Source organism: Ochotona princeps, chromosome 27, assembly GCF_030435755.1.
Source record: "Ochotona princeps isolate mOchPri1 chromosome 27, mOchPri1.hap1, whole genome shotgun sequence".
Classification (NCBI taxonomy): Eukaryota; Metazoa; Chordata; class Mammalia; order Lagomorpha; family Ochotonidae; genus Ochotona; species Ochotona princeps.
The window spans coordinates 7891318-7908260 of NC_080858.1; the positions used below are offsets into that span (position 1 = coordinate 7891318).

The window sequence follows — 16943 nt, forward strand, 5'->3', positions numbered from 1 at the left end:
TGAACATGGCATGACGGAGCTCATCTGAGCCAGTGCAGATTGACTTTGGGAGGGGAAGGACATACTTTTAAACACATGGGCATTGTCAAAATATTTTTCTGTGCATTTATTAAGTAGGTAGCAGTCAAGGTTAGTGACCTAGACTCCAATGACTACTCTTGGTTGTTCTTTCATTGATATATTTCAGCTAACTTTGATTTGCTAGTAATGCATATGCATTTTTTTCTTTAAAGAGGAGAATATTTTGATTCTGTAATTATTCTGAATGCTTGAAAATTACACTCTTAGGGTGGTTTGAATGCATTTAAATCTTTCACATATGTGGCATAGTAGGTGAAGCCATTCTTTCCCACACCGACATCAGGGTATTAGTTCGCTCCTGGGTGCTCTGCTTTGGATCCAGCTTCTGCTGATGGGCCTGAGTGGGCAGCAGAAGGTAGCTCGAGTGCCCAGCCGCCTACATGGCAGACCCAGATGGAATTCCTGGCTACTGGCCCAGATGTGAGTTGTGTAGCCAGGTGGGGGAGTAAAGCTGTAGTTAGAGCTGGGCCAGGCCAAAGTGGGGAACCAGGAATTCCATCTGGTTCTCCCACTTGGGTAGCAGAAACTCGGGTACTTGTGCTGTTGTGTGCTGCCCCCCACCATACATTAGTAGAAAGGTGAATCAGAAACAGAGGAATGCCTTGACCCCAGGCACTTGGATATGGGATGTCGGTGTCCCGAGCAGTGGCTCAACCCACCACCTCTCAGAAGCCTACCTGCTTAAGAAATAGTTGGGTCAGACCTGTCGCAGTGGCCTAGCGGCTAAAATCCTTCACTTGAACTCGCCAGGGTCCCATATGGGCGCTGGTTCTAATCCTGGCAGCCCCACTTCCCATCCAGCTCCCTGCTTGTGGCCTGAGAAAGCAGTCGAGGACAGCCCATGGCTTTGGGACGCTGCACCTGCATGGGCTATCCAGAAGAGGCACCTGGCTTCTGGCTTCGAACTGGCTCAGCTCCAGCTGTTGCAGCCACTTGGGGAGTGAGGCGTCAGACAGAAGATCTCCTCTGTCTCTCCTTCTCTATGTGTATCTGACTTTCCAATAAAAGCAAATAATTTTTTAAAAGAGATAATTGGGTCAGTTAAGATATTTGCAGGGACTAGTTAGCATGCTATTTAAAGGAAAGTTATCAGAAGTTTGTGTTTGGCTCCCTAAGGACCCACAATGAGCAGGAAGCTGTCACTTCCTTGTGCTGTGCTAACTTTTGAACCCTGAATCTTTGTTAGGTTAGTAAAGATGTCATGTTTAGTAACTAAATGGGAACTCACTTGAAATATTTCCAAGTGTTGATTTTTATTATTTTTGGGTGCTGTGTAGGTTACAGGATTTGGTTGGCATCTGTGGTATTTAATGATGGACAAGTGAATGTGTGTTTGTGTGCAACTGTTCGTTAGGAGCAGCAGGTGTACAGCTACTTGCTATTTTTCAGGGCTTGTTTTGTGTGGCGTTTTATGCTTATGAAAGTCATATTTGAATAACATTTATTTTCCATCACAGTGTTGATCACACTCAGATTTGCTGAATTAAATAAGCAAATATTAGGTGTTTACTCTGTGCCAGTCACAGACTAGCTTTTTCCTTAGGCTCTGGGATATTTAAACGCATTTTGTTTGTAGCATGTACTATTTTGCCATGCATAATTATCCCCCAAAGCCAATATGTTATCTCTTAAAAGACTATTTCCACATAGCTTGAGTTTTTTCTGATTTTCTCTTTTTACTTAAGGTTTCGGTGATTTGTGGGATGCACATTTATGAACCCTTACTTTTCTTACTAGGATTGCTGTGCTAGTTTCTGAGATGGTGTCCCCATTTCTTTGTAATACATTTGCTATTTATGGTTAAGGCATATAAGTGTGGGATAGGTGTAGAGAGCAAAAAGGTTATTATAAAGAAGCATATTAACATATCCGTTGTATGGGTCCTGCACGATGGTCTAGTGGCTGAAGTCCTTGCCTTGTACATGCCAGGATCCCATGTGGGCGCAAGTTCTAAATCTGGCAGTCCAGCTTCCCATTCAGCTCCCTGCTTGTGGCATGGGAAAGTAGTGGAGGATGCCCAAAGCCATGGGACCCTGCACCCACGTGGGAGACCCAGAAGAAGCTCCTGACTCTTGGCTTCGGATTGGCTCAGCTCTGGCCATTGCGGCCACTTGGGGAGTGGTCCCGTGGACTGGAGATCTTTCTCTGTCTCTCCTCCTCTCTGTGTATCTGACTTTTTAACAAGAATAAATAAATCTTAAAAAAAAAAAAAAACATGTTCATTGTCTCACTCCTCCTTTGTGTGTGTGTGTGGCCAGAGTAGCTAAGGTTACTCACTGAGCATGAATCCCCATAGCAGTGTACTTTTAGAACCTGCAGGTCTCGTGTCATACACACTCCTTGTTCCTATCAGTGTGCTCTGCATTCCACGGCTGGAAGGATGAGAACAAGCCACAGCACTCGGACCTTGGAGCCTCCTGGTGGCTTCTGGAGGCTTGCACTCCTTGGTGGTTCCATGGGACCTTTCTCAGGGCACAGCTTCTCATTTGCCACCCTTTGTTATTTTGGTTTTCCTCAAGCATCTTCAAACGTGTCTGAAATCCCTTGCTGCGGGTAGTTGCGCTGGCTGTTCCCTGTGCCTGGAGAAGATTCTCCTGAATATTTCCCTAACCTGTTCCAAGACAGTCCCTGGTTTAGTTCCTTTTTTTTGCTTGAGCAGTTATCCCTTAGTGTGCTGTGTAATGTAAGGATTGGCAGTGTTCTTTGTCATTGTTATCCTCTGTGCACTGTGACAGTACTGGTTTTCCAAGCACCCAGTAGCTGTTGGTAAATAGTTGAATAAATGAATTTCCCTGTGCAGAGATTTAAATTAATGTTTTTTTTCCCCCCTGGACTGATTATCTTGCTAAGAAACATCAGCCAGCAATTAAATGTGAGTAGCAAATAACTATGATAAAATAATGATAGCTCATTGTTTTTAGATATTTAGTTTTTGGTGGACATGTTCTAACTAATAAGGCTCATAATGGTGATAGTGAAGGCTGATCTTTATTGAAAATAGCTAAGCATTTTGCATTATCGAATCAATTTTAAAATCAATCCTATGAGGTTTGTTTTATCATTATCCCAATTTTGTAATTAATCTGGAGAAAAAAACTCTCCCAACACCACACAGTTTGCTATGGAATAAAAACAATTGTGGTATTAGAACCTTAAAAAGATAAAAATAGATTGCTAATTTTGTGTTACTCTGTTTTCTATCACATTTTATTGGAGGCCAATATGTCGTTCAGGAACTTTTGTTTGTGGCATATCCTCACTATTGGAGGATTAGAAATTAGAGACTTTAAAAAAAAGGATTTGTTTATTTTTATTGGAAAGACAGATCCACTGAGAGAAGGAAAAGCTGAGAGAAAGATCCTCTGTTCGCTTGTTCACTCCCCAAGTGGCTGCAATTGAGCGGATCTGAGGCCAGTAGCCAGGAGTTTCCTCCTGGTCCCAAGGCTTTGGTTCATCCTTCATTGCTTTCCCAGGCCACAAGCGGGGAGCTGGATGGGGAATGGGGCGGCCGAGACATGAGCATGCAAGGCGAGTACTCTAGCCATTAGGCTACCGTGCCAGACCCAAGATTAGAGCTAATTTAGAGGTACATTCGTTTGAAATGATATGTAGATGTGCTGCTCTATCTGGGTTTCTGAGCAGGAGAAATTGAGACACATGGGAACTAACTTAATTCAGTGCTCATGTTTATAGCTCTTTGCAGCCATCCTGCTTTTCTGCTTTTCTTGCTTCTCCTTTGGCTCTGCCCTCAGTTGATTCTTCTTTCACAAGTCAGGAGGGAAAGACTCTGCTGTGCAGTTAAAATGCTCCAGATGAGGTTGTAGCCTTGCTTCCAGGCACAATTAGACCCTTGCCCACAACACCAGTAGCTTTGGGATTATTTTCTTTGAGTGCAGCAGTGGTTCCAAAGAGGGTCCTATGCCCGTGGATCCCATCTGTACCGATGACATCTGTGACTTTGGAAGGGCACTGTGGTTTCTTAAACCTCTCTGTTCACATTTCAGCAGTGCTAGCTCAGTGTTGGAAGCTGTCCCTCTGGAACAGATTATGTGAGAATGGGAAGTTGTTTTGTTTTTAGCTCTTCCCCCTTTTGGTCGTTTTTAGAAATTTCCCAGCTCCTGGTTGATTCAGAAGCTGGAGTTGTCTGCTGGTTGCACTACTGCACTTTGATGCCTTCCAACTCTCTGGAAACCCGAGATGTGTCTCGGCTGCCAGGACTGTGGGAATTGGTCTGAAGTTGCTAGTGGTTTTTCTGGTCAGGGAACTTCTCTTGCTAACTGTTTTCTACTAGGAGTATTTCTCTCTTATGTCTACCTGGCCTGAAAATGGTTGGTGAGTCTTATCGTTTGGAAGAAGGGAGTACCATTAAGGGAACAGGAGGAGGCAGATCCTTCCAGCCACAGACTCAGTATCTAACTGTGATGTGCTTTCAAGAGCTGCAAAGAAAGGCATGCCTTTGTGTAGTTAATGTTCTGTCCTGCTTTGGAGCTGTATTATTCTGGGAGGCCTCTCTTCATCAACCACTTCTGTGGGTTATAATTAAACACTACTTACTGTACGGTTTGCCAAGCGAATGAATCAAGAGGAGCAGTTGAGTCGGTCCTACGTCCTTGCCTCATCTCCTGTGGTCCTTCTGCTCAGTCATCAACAGCCAGGTTTGTCTTTGTCAGGGTATTTCTGTACTTTGTGATCAGTGATCCTTTATTCACGAATTACTTTCTGTGCACACAGAAAATGCTAGTCTCAACACTAGATGTGGAGGATATATCACAACACTTGATCTTAGTCCAAAGACCGAGAAGTGATGGAGGATTTAATAAAAATGCACACATATGGCTGCTGGTCCTCGAGGCTTGTGGTTTATGGAGGCAGAGTACAACCAGGCAGTGGCAGGTAAGGTGTGGATCATAGGAAATGCTGAGTCCCTGGGGGAATGTCTGAGGGTGGGGTTTTATCTAATGTGAATGTGGTGTGAACAGGGTATAGTATTTTTTTTTTTTAATATTTTTTATTTGCTTGAAAGCAAAAAAGAGAGAAAGACTAGTTTTCCATCTGACAGATCACTCCTCAAATGGCCACAATGGCTGGAACTGGGCTGGGCTAAAACCAGTAGCAAGGGGCTTCATCCAGATCTCCAGTGTGGGTGCAGGGACTACTTCTGCACCTTTCACAGGTGTGTTAATGAGGAGCTGTATCAGAAGTGGAGCAGTTGGGACTCTAATCAACTCCCATTTGGGAAGCTGGAATTCTAGGTGGTGGCCTAGTCTGTGCCACAGTGCTGGTTCCTTGCTTGTCATTTCATAATTTTTTTTGTAATTATTTTATTTTGCTAATCTTTACATAGTTGGTTAGGGCACAAAGGAGTCAAGGGCTACAGGAAAGTGGCTAAGACCATTGTTTTCACATTAGTATTATTTTTTTTCTGTGTCTCGGGTAAGGAGAGAGACAAAAGGAGAAACCCCACCCAGCTTCCCACCCATCCCAGGTCCCCAATGTGGGGCATGCTCCGAGTGTCCTGCTCGAGTGGTTTTGATAGTTCAGCAGTTCTGAATTGCTGCCAATCTCACCATTCCAAGCACAATGAAATCTCTCCAGAATCCACTGGCTGATATAATTCACCTTATACTCTCCATTGCCCAGATTTTCACTGCCAACACATGGCTGGGGTAGTTGATTGATTTGTTCTGTCCTCCACCCTCTGTTGTGGTACCAGATGTCCTCTTCAGGTTCTGATGGACTGCCATATGCTCCATGTGCACCTGGATATGCTGTCCACTGCTCCGTCTGGGCCTGTTGGGAGACTCAGCTTTGACACTTGCACTCCATGGTCAGACCATGGAACCTGCACTTCTCTTCATGGTGGTTCTGAGATCAGCAGTTCAGTTGGAGGAATCCCTAAAAAAACTTCGTCTGAGGTGATACCTGACATGATACTTGTGTGTTCATGCCAGTACAGGGTCTGACACAGTCCATCGCCCCGATCAGCTTATGGACATGCTGGTGGTTGCAATTGCTGGATCAGTTCTGTTTCTAGCCCTGTCTTTCACACGAGCCAGTGGGTGTTGCAGTCCAGCCTGGTTCTGCCCAGCACACACTCGGCCCTCGCACAAACCAATGGGAGCTGCAGCCTAGTGGGAGCAACGCGCAGTGACCCGCACCAGGCCCGCCCCTGCCCCGTTTCCTGTGCTTGACAGTACTTACGGCAGGCTGGTCCACAGGTTGGTGCCTTCCTTGTCATTCCATAATTTTTAAAATATATTTTGAGACTGTAAAATAGAAATTTAGGATTTTGTTTCTCTCAGAGAACTGAAGCACTTTTCATTGTGTAATAGTTTTCCTTATCATGAGTAAAGCTTTGTTGTCCTAACAAACTTTTCTGATATTATACTGCTATCATACCATTTTTTAAATTTTTATTATTTATTTCTGTTTGATGGCAGACTACAGAAAGAGAAGGAGAGACAGAGAAAGAGGTCTTCCATTCACTGGCTCACCCTCAAATGACTGTGATGGCTGGAGCTGGATCAAAGACTAGAGCTAGTAGAAGGGTCTGAAGCCCTGAGCTATTTTCCACTGCTTTCCCAGGTCATTAGCAGGGAGCTGGATTGGAAGTGGAGCAGTTGGGACATAAACTGTTGTCCAAATTGGATAGTGGCACCATAGGTGGAGAGAAGCTTAAAATGACATAGTAGGTGTCATGGCATGTGCCCCACACCTTTCTTTTGATTAGCACTCTTCTGATACGTCTTTTTCTGTCCTTGTATTTAGTATGACTCATGCAAATAACATATGGCAAGAATTGTCATCTAATTGAATTTTTAAAAAAATCTATTTATTTTTTTGAAAAGTCAGATATACAGAGAGGAGGAGAGACAGAGAGGAAGATCTTCTGTCTGACACCTTACTCCCCAGGTGACTGCAACAGCCAGAGTTGAGCCTATCCAAAGCCAGGAGCCCGGAGCCCAGAGCCTCTTCCAGGTTTCCCACACAGGTGCAGAGCCCAAGGGTTTTGGCTGTCCTCGACTGCTTTCCCAGGCCACAATCAGGGAGCTGGATGGGAAGCAGGGCGGCCAGGATTAGAACTTGGGCCCATATGGGATCCTGGTGTGTGCAAGGCAAGGACTTTAGCCACTAGGCTTCAGTGTTGGGCCTTAATTGAAAATCTTTTATGTGATAATTAGAAAAATTGACTTTATTATGCATATTATGGGCAGAGACCCGCATACACATTTTTGTTTTTATTTTGTTTTAAAAAGTTAATTTATTTATTTTGAAAGAGTTACAGGGTGGGGGGACAGGAAGAGAAAGAGAAAGAAAGAAAGAGAGATATATTGATCTTCCATTCTGTGGAAGATCACTCCCCAGATAGCCACAACAGCCAGTGTTAGGCTGGGCTGACCCTGAAGCCAGGAGATTCTTCTGTGTCTTTCCATGGGTGGCAGGGGCCCACACACACTTGAGTCATCTTGTGATGCTTTCCCAGGCCATCGGCAGGGAGCTAGTTGAGAAGTGAAGTAACTGGGACATGAACCATGCCCATGTGGGGTATCAGCATCACAGACAGCGGTTTTACCAGCTACACCATAACGCTGCCCTCTGAATAGACATTGTTTCAAAAGAAGACATACAAATAGCCAAGAGGTATTTAAAAAGATGTTTAATATCACTGATCCTCAGGGAAATGCTAAGTAAAACTTTTATAACTCTACACCTGTTGGAGTGGTTTTATAAAGAACACGAATGGTGAGAGGTGTTCATGAACAGGTAGAGACCTACTTTTTACATTGTTGTTGTCAGTTAGTGCTGCTGTTATGAAAAACAGCAGGCAGTTCCTTAGAAAATGACAAAATGTAACCTCCTTGTGATACAGATCCTGTTTGTGTGTGTATGCTTGGGAAACGCCCCCAGGATGTTGAAGAGATGCCTGCATTCTGTATTCATTGCACATTATTACCAGTAGCCAAGATGTGGAAACGACTGAAGTGGCTGTTGACAGATAAATATGTAAAGAACATCTCTCTCCCCACCCTACCTCAAGTCTTACACAGACACACATGCTCATGTGTGCCCACATCACATAGTAGAATACTAAAAAGAGAGAGAAGGGGCCCAGAGTGGCAGCCTGGCTGCTGGGGTCCTTGTTTTGCCCAGGCTGGGACTCCATGTGGGCGCTGGTTCATATCCCAGTGGCCCTGCTTCCCATCTGGCTCCCTGCTTGTGGCCCGGGAGGCCAGGCAATGACAGCCTAAGGCTTTGTGGTCCTGTGCCCACGTGGGAGGCCAGGAGGAGGCTCCTGGCTCCTGTCTTTGTATTGACTCAGCTCTGGCTGTTGTGGTCATTGGGGTGTGAATCATTGGGCGAGGGATCTTCTTCTCTGTCTCTCCTTCTGTGTATCTGACTTTCCAATAAAAAATAAAGAAAATAATAAAGAAAAAAAAGAAAGAGAAATGCTGTTTTTAACACTACAAATGAACCTGAGGCCCTTGTGCTAAACAAAATAAACCAGACAAAGAAACAGAAAGGCTAGTGCTGCACGGTCTCACTTAACATGTGGAATCTCAAAAAGCTGAACTTGTGGGAGCACAGAGGACAAGAGCAGTTTCCAGGGACCTTTGAGACCAGTGGGTGGGGAGTTGCTGGTTGACTGGTCCGCGCGGTTTCAGCTGGTCGGATAGGTAAGTTCTGGAGATGTGGTGTATAGAGCAGGGACTATAGTTAGCAATAATATGTACTTGAACATTGCTAAGAGCGTAGGTTTTAAATGTTATTACCCCCCCCCCCATAAAATACTGACTGTGTGAGGTGAAAGCTGTTGTTACTTAGCTTAATTATTGCATGATAGGTGCACAGGTAAGAACGTCACATTGTACACTATGTACAGGTTTTGGTCGAATTTGCTTTCATAAAGCTGATATGGGGAAGAATTCACACTCAACACAACATTAGTGACTGTGACACTTCCTCTCATTCCTGTACATTTGGGAAGTGTAGAGCTATTTAGCTCTGATTGTAGTCTTTCTAGTTACACACTGCCGTTGCCCTGTTACTGTCACTCTCAACCCCAGGCTCGTCATTATTGTTCTATGGTGTCAGTTTTTGTTTAGATTAATTCATATATAATTCATTTGTTAAATACTGATTCTTCTTACATCTTGAATTTTTCTAGTAAGGTAATTTTCCTTCTACTTGAAATATAGACTATAAAAGCTTTTTTTTTAAATAAGGTCTATTAGCAATAAATTCTTAGTTCCTACTCACCTGCAAGTACATTCTTTTTATCCTTGTTAAAAGTTAGTATCGCTGAGTGCACAGTTTCAGCCTGACAGCTAAATCTTCTAGCCTTGGAAGAAATGATTCACTGTCTATTAGCTTTTGTTAAAGATTCTCAGAAGTTTGCTTTCATCTAATTACTCCACAGTGGCTGCTTGCCACTTTAAAAGACTTCTTTTGTCTTTGCTGTTCTGTGGATTTCTTCAGTGAGTCTAGCTTTTTCTCCAAATATGTCTGTTTATTGTACTATGTCACATTTTCTGCTTCTGTGAATTTTTTGCTTTCTTTAGCTTTGGAAATTCTAAGCTACTATCCTTTCATATATTGTCTGTCTTCCATTCTTTCTGTTCTCCTGGGGTGCTAGTTATGTGCGTGTGGTAATCCGCATATCCTGCACTGTATGCTGCTTTCATTTTTTTTTAAAAGATTTATTTATTTTATTGGAAAGGCAGATATACAGAGAGGAGGAGAAACAGAGAGGAAGATTTTCCATCTTATGATTCACTCCCCAAGTGAGTGCAATGGCCGGTGCTGCGCCGATCCGAAGCCTGGAGCCAGGAGCTCTTCCGGGTCTCCCATGCGGGTGTATGGTTCCAAGGTTTTGGGCCGTCCTCAACTGCTTTCCCAGGCCACAGGCAGGGAGCTGGATGGGAAGTGGAGCTGCCGGGATTAGAACCGGCGCCCATATGGGATCCCGGGGCGTGTTCAAAGTGAGGACCTTAACCATTATGCTATCGCACCGGGCCCTGCTGCTTTCATTTTTTCTATCCTCTGCTTCATTCTGAGTAATTGTTTAAGACCTCTCATCCAGGTTATCAGCTAGTTGTGTATGGTTTACTGTTTTATACTCACCTACTGATTTAACAGTAAACTTTCATTTTAGAAACTCATGCTCACATGTGGCCATTAAAAAATATCTACTTTTTATTTCAAAGGCAGAATTATATAGAGAGAAGAAAAGACATAGAGATTCCATCCATTGGTTCACTCCCCAAATAACCACAATGGCTGGACCTCTGCTGATCTGAAGCCAGGAGCCAAGAGCTTCTTCCAAGTCTCCCACATGGATGCAGTGCACCAAGGAATTGGGCCATCCTCTGCTGCTTTCCCAGACATAGCAAGGAGCTGGATTGAAAATGGCGTGGCTGAAACTCAACCCAGCGCCCACATGGGTGCGAATGCTGCGGGGTGAGCCGTTGCTGGCTCCCGAATCTGGCTGTTTTTGATGTTTCTCCCGCTCTTTAAAAACATTTTATTTAATATCTTTAACATTTTTTAAAAGATTTATTTGTTTTTATTGCAAAGTCAGATATATATATGGAGGAGGAGAGACAGAGAAATATCTTCCGGCCGATGATTTATTCCCCAAGGGGCCACAATGGCTGGTGCTGTGCCGATCCGAAGCCAGGAGCCCAGAGCCTCTTCCAGGTCTCCCACGCGGGTGCAGGGTCCCAAGGCTTTGGGCCATCCTTGACTGCTTTCCAGGCCACAAGCAGGGAGCTGGATGAGAAGTGGGCTGCCGGGATTAGAACCGGCACCTGTGTGGGATCCCGGTGCATACAAAGTGAGGGCTTCAGCTGCTAGGCCACTGCGCCGGGCCCTTACATTCTTTAACATTTGATAATATTAAGTTTCCATGTTTTAGTCGAGTATTTGTGGTTTTACTGACTCATGTAGAAAGGCTTGTTTTATTATCAGCAATTTAAAAGTATTTGGTCTCATATTTCTTTGAATTGAATCTTGATAAATGAATACATAAAGAACATTTCTCTCCCCATGTAGTCCCACTGTCTTGCACACACATGCTAACATGTGCCACACTCACACGGTTGAATACTATGCAGTGTTAAAAAAAGGGAAGGATATGCCTTTTGTAATACTACTGGTGAACCTGAGGACATTATGCTAAGTGAAATAAGGCAGACAAAGAAGAGTGTAAAAAACCCAAGTGAACAAAATGTAAGAAACAAGTGTAAGTAGGTGCTGGAGAGTGACTAAGGTCAGCCTGTAATCAGGGGTGGAAGGTCGGGATCCATACTTTGGAGCAGAGGGTGGCTACAGGTGAGCTCCCCCTTTTAATGGCCTTTCCATGGAGTACCTACATACTCATCCCAGTCAGGTGGGAAGAGCTCAGGCAGCAGTGATGTCTGCTAGCAGTACACGTCTGGACCCAAACTGTGCCTAGTATGTTGTTTTTGGCTGCACGTTCATTTGGCAGCTGTCTGGTTAGACACTGAAGTGGTACGATGAGCTCAGCCACCACTACGTGCCTGATCTCACCTGCTGTAGACATCCATTCACAGGCACACTTGACGATGCTTTGGTTTATTCGCAGAGCGGTCATGGATAGGCTTGCAATACCACTTCCTGTATGGACTTACGGTGGGACTTGGTTCAGAGAGGTTGAAGAGGTCAAGTGGATGGGGTCCAGGGAAGGAAGTTATTCTCTGGAAAGCGAAGAGCTCAGAAGAAAAACTCAAGATTTTTTCTTTTTTCTTTTGTTTGGGGTGGGAGGGGAGGCTAGATGAAGACACAAAGCTTTCCAAAGGATGCACATGTTTCTCTTCAAGCGGTTGCATGTAATTTTAAGCTTTTTTCTTAAATTCTTCAGTTTCACCCAGTACTCATACTCTGAAAATAATTGCTTCTTTCTGTGATTGATAGAATGATTAATCTACAGTAGTCAGCATTCTCTTTGTGGTTCACATGAGATTCTTCTTAAAAAAAAAAAAAGGAAATTGATAGTTAAGTTATTTGTTCTGAATAACTGATCGAAAACTTAATATGTGGGGTTCCCATGCACTTCAGTGTTTGGCATTCATACTGTGATTTAAATGTGGATATAGAGCCCCACATGAAATGAAACATAATTTCACTAATTAGCTAGAAATGCTTGTCTTCATAAAAATATTGCAATGAGATACATCTAAGATGATAATGTTAACTTTCATGTTTTCAAATTAAAAAATTACAACTTCACATACAATTGAATGTGTATTTAATTTTTTTCCATCACAACAAGCGAAATACGAGAACAGCCCTGAGAGGATTTGGTATATTGCTTCTGCTGGCATCTTCAACTGAGAAAACTTTCGGACAGAAAGTTTTTCAATGAAATTGCTTCCCTCTGCATGATTTGAGTTCTTTAAATCATTTAAACTGAGATCTACAGGACCAGTCAGATAAAAATTATGGAAGCATACCTTTGTGCAACCTAGTATTTCCTGGTAGCTTACTCTGTAGTATGAGAAGTAATTGCCCTGCAAACATGACTAGACAGCCTAGGAGCTGACTTCCTATCTTAGTAGCTAGAATTTGGCTCAGTAGAAAGGAGTGTCCGTAGTGCTGAGTCATAGCATTTTTAAGTTTTTGGAGTATTGTGTTCTGCTAATACTCCATTGAAATGAAGCACTTAATTTAGGTTACATGTTCATCACCTGGATATCTGAGATTTGGAATGCCACCATAACTGCCCGATTGGAAAATTCCACACCTGAACTTTTGTGGCTTGCCGTGGTAAAACACAGATACGGTAAAAATCTTGTGTCAGATCACCTCTAGGCTGCCTATGTAAGGAATGTTTAAAAGATAAATAAATTTGTGTTTGGACTTGGGTCTCATCCCCAAGACATCTTACTGTGTTTTTACAAATCTAAAAAACACTAACCAAAAATCTAAAAGTAACTAGAAAAAACAAACCCAACACCCGAGGCACTTGTGGTCTCAAGCATTTCAAATAAGCCGGTGCTCACCCTGTGGTGTGTGTTGGTTTTTTTTTTTTCCTTAGAATGATAAAATAGTGTCTGTTAAGAAATAAATCCTGAATACTGAACTGCTCTGACTGCAGCGGATAAAATATGCTGAATGTCAGTGTTTTTGCTATTGAAAGATAATACCACAAATAGACTTTTTATTTTTAGATTTATTTTTACTGTAAAGGCAGATCAGGTTTATGGAGAGAAGGAGGACAGAGAGAAAGATTGTCCATCTGCTTGTTCACCCCCCAAGTGGCTACAATGGCTGGAGCTGAGCCAATCTGAAGCCAGGAACCAGGGGCTTCTTCTTGGTCTCCCGCATGAATGCAGCAGGGTTCCAAGACTTTGGACTATTCTTCTCTGCTTTCCCAGGCCACAAACATGGAGCTGAATGAGAAGTAGAGCAGTCGGGATGTGAACAGGCACCCGTATGGGATACTGGCTCTTCCAAGGTGAAGAGTTAGCCATTGAGCCATCATACCAGGCCCCACGAGTCAACTCAAATGACAAAGTGTAAGTGGACAGGCACAATCCCACAGAAACTAGGGGCCTTGTGGGTTCATAGTTGCCCTGTTTAAGAAATAAATTACAGAGGGATGGGGCGACTAGCACAAGCACCATGTGTGGAGATCTGTTGAGGTTGTGAAAGCCACGTTGTTTCCCTTCTGTTCTGGTGCTCTTTGTAAACAAATGGGACTGAGCTTGGAAGGATGTTGCAGGGCCAGACCAAAGTTGGGAGGTGGGAGATCCCATGTGGCGGTAGGAACCCAACCAACTGAGCCATTGGTGCTGCTGCATAGGATACACACTGAGCAGAAGTTGGAGGCAGGGGCCAGATCTGGGATTCCACTCAAAGAGCTCCGACCCGAGACTCCCTGGCCTGTTGTTGGGACTGCCCTGACAGCAGTTTTTTGTTTTTTATTATGATTTATTATGTTGCATTATGTGACACAGTTTCATAGGCTCTGGGATTCCCCCATCCCTTCCCTGTACCCTCCCCCCATGGTGTATTCCTCTACCTTGTTGCAGTATTACAGTTCAAATTAAGTCGAGATTCTTTCGTTGCAAACATATACCAAGCTGCCGGAGTCCAGCTCCAGCCTGGGTTTCGGAACTCGGGAAGGGTGCGTGGATGAGGCGCAGAAAGAAAGAGACGGACCACTAGGTTTCCATGATGATAGTGGACACGGCAGTAAAGCCGTCCGCTTTATTTATACAGAATCAGTTAAACTCTGGCTCAGACTTTCCACGCCATGGTCAAGTGGGTGTTTCTAAGAACAACCATGCCATCTGCTTTATCCAAAAACAATAGAAATTCCTGCTACAATTCTTATCCTACAACCTAATCTTGTATCACAAAGGAGAACCTAAAGATTAAGGAAAGGATGAAACCCTAAACACAGGTCCCTTGATTAGCATAAGGTCAATGGGGACAGCCAAAACAGTAGGAATAATAGAAGGCCCTTTTGTAAGACATTATCATTGACATTAACCTCCAAGTTCACATTGTGTAAAAAGCCAGTCTCACAATAGCGAAAATGCCTGGACAGATTAGAATTCTTCCGCTGAGCCGGCATAGTAGGCACAGCGAATGTCCAAGCGAAAAGCACCCACGCACGGAGACCATGATGGTGGTAGAAGTGCTGGGAGCCATCTGCTCCAAAGCCTCTTTGTTACATATTATCTCCTCTTCCCCCCAAGCCCATTAACGGGACAATAGGACGTCAATGAGTCTGCAAAGGCCAGGTGCTACTGCCTTAGGCCTGATTCCTGAGTGCTCAGCTAAAGCAATGTAAATCAGCTCCACAGCCCACAACACCAAGCATAGAGTCCAGCATCTTATTGTCCAGATAAATTCAACAGTTTCTTGGGGAAACCATCTCTGGTCTGGAGGCAGAGCTGGCAGAATATCGTCCCGATCAATTAGAAGCCCCAGCACAACATCAACAACAATTTACAACATTGTGGAATTAGTTGACATGGTATTGGGTAATCAATACGTTATAACAGTGCAAGTTCTTAACCACATCCTGTGACTACTTCATTGACCCTTCAATTTTTGTTATACACAGAACCAGCTGCTATACACCTTAAAATGCTATAGGATACTATTCAGCTCTGACAGCACTTTTAAAGGCAACCAATTCCATCATGTTCATGAACCTCTCTATTGTCTTAACCCCTTTTCTTTCAAATAGCTTTTGATCATGTGATACTCTGACACCTATATCTAACAGATTCATTTTATTTAAGCATGGTTCAGAGCCATTTTGTTGTGGGGGCAACTGCATCACTTAATTTTAAGCAACAGGAAAATAATACATATTTTACATGATGTTTATGATAGGGATACTACTTCTGGCCCACAGGAAAAATAGATAATAACATATTTTCTCTGTTGTCCTCAGCTCCGTTTCAGACACGTTTCCAAGGGGTCTGCACTCTCAGAGGGATTGTAAATGGTGAATATACTTGCTCTGAAGGTATTCAGGAGGATGCTATTGGGGAGATGATAGAAGCTCCCACAAATCATTAAAATCCTGTGTGGCTTTGATATCGTCCATGTCTTATAACAGGCTTACAGCCCTTGCTCCTTCCTGTTCTTTCTCATCTTCCTCTTTCCCAGTCTTGACAAATTCATTTCCAGTTCTTTAAGTCTACAGTGAATGTCTTTGTGAGTGCTCATAGAAGCTTTATATACAGGACGGATTCTTAGAATTGAAGTCACTCATTAATGTGCTTTTGTCTGGGCCTTCAGTAATTGAGGATAGACGTGAATGTTTGCATAGGTACCTGTGATGTGGTTTACAGCTTTCATTCTCAAACCTGTTCCTTTTGATGGCTGGCCCATGCCGATGGGACTCCGCAGCATTCGGGGGGAGGACCTGGACTTCTGTGGGAATGGCAGGCACAAAGAATGAGTAGAATGTTGCTGGCACTTATTATGCAATCTTTATGTGTCCTAAATATGATTTTTCTTATTATTGTGTTTTGAATTCTTAACATGTCTGGGCTAATTGGGAACTCTGACCTTTCCCTGACATCGTTTTTATCTAAGTTTAATGTTGTGTTGTTCTCAGGATGGTTTCAGTTTCTTGGGTTCCATGCTAGGGGCTGCTGTTGGACAGTGTACGTTCTCTTGACCCAAACGATTTCCTGTTTCTCAGAAAACAATTTCTAAACACTCTTAAAAGGAATTTCTTGGCATGCCTGAAAGCTCTTGTAAAACCACATTTTAGTAAACCAGTGTGAATGAAGCATTTATATTAAAAAAATATCAAAGAGCTGTACTGCTTAAGCAAATTAGCATTTTGTTTTGTGGAAGCTGGATGTCATAGAAAAATCCACTGATTCAGAAAGTGTCTGGTTCTGTTAACTGGATAAAACAGGGACCAAAAGTTTTGTTTCTGTTTGGTTCATTATCCTAGTTCAAAGGCTTTAGAAACTGGTGGAGTTGATGTGGGCTGTAGAATCTTCTTAATTCAGATCAAGGTTTTTCTTTCTTTCCTTTCAAATCCAGAAAGTTGTAACCTGAGTCTCCACTTCTTATAAATTCATTGTGTAGCTAGTTCACATACATTCTCACAGTAACCTGGAAATTAACACCCCAATGGCCCACCCACTACACTTATAGAGAAATGAACTTTTAGTGAGTCCTAGGTAGTTTGGTCTTTGTCTTTGAACAGGATTTATGCCTGCTGTCTTACAGTTGATATATCTAGCCTCTTAACTCTTGAAAGTGTCCTAGAAATTGACTTCTAAATATTTTTGTAGCAGTTAAATATGTCCTTGTCACTAGAAAGGTACTTTTTCATTTGATATTGGTTGAGTGTCAGG

General features: G+C 43.1%; 1 protein-coding gene across 1 annotated transcript in view; it reads left to right on the forward strand.

Moving 5' to 3' along the window:
- ITPR2 (inositol 1,4,5-trisphosphate receptor type 2) overlaps nucleotides 1–16943 on the forward strand; it is a 418343-nt gene that overhangs the window by 24649 nt on the left and 376751 nt on the right. The gene's annotated exons all lie outside the window — the stretch shown is intronic.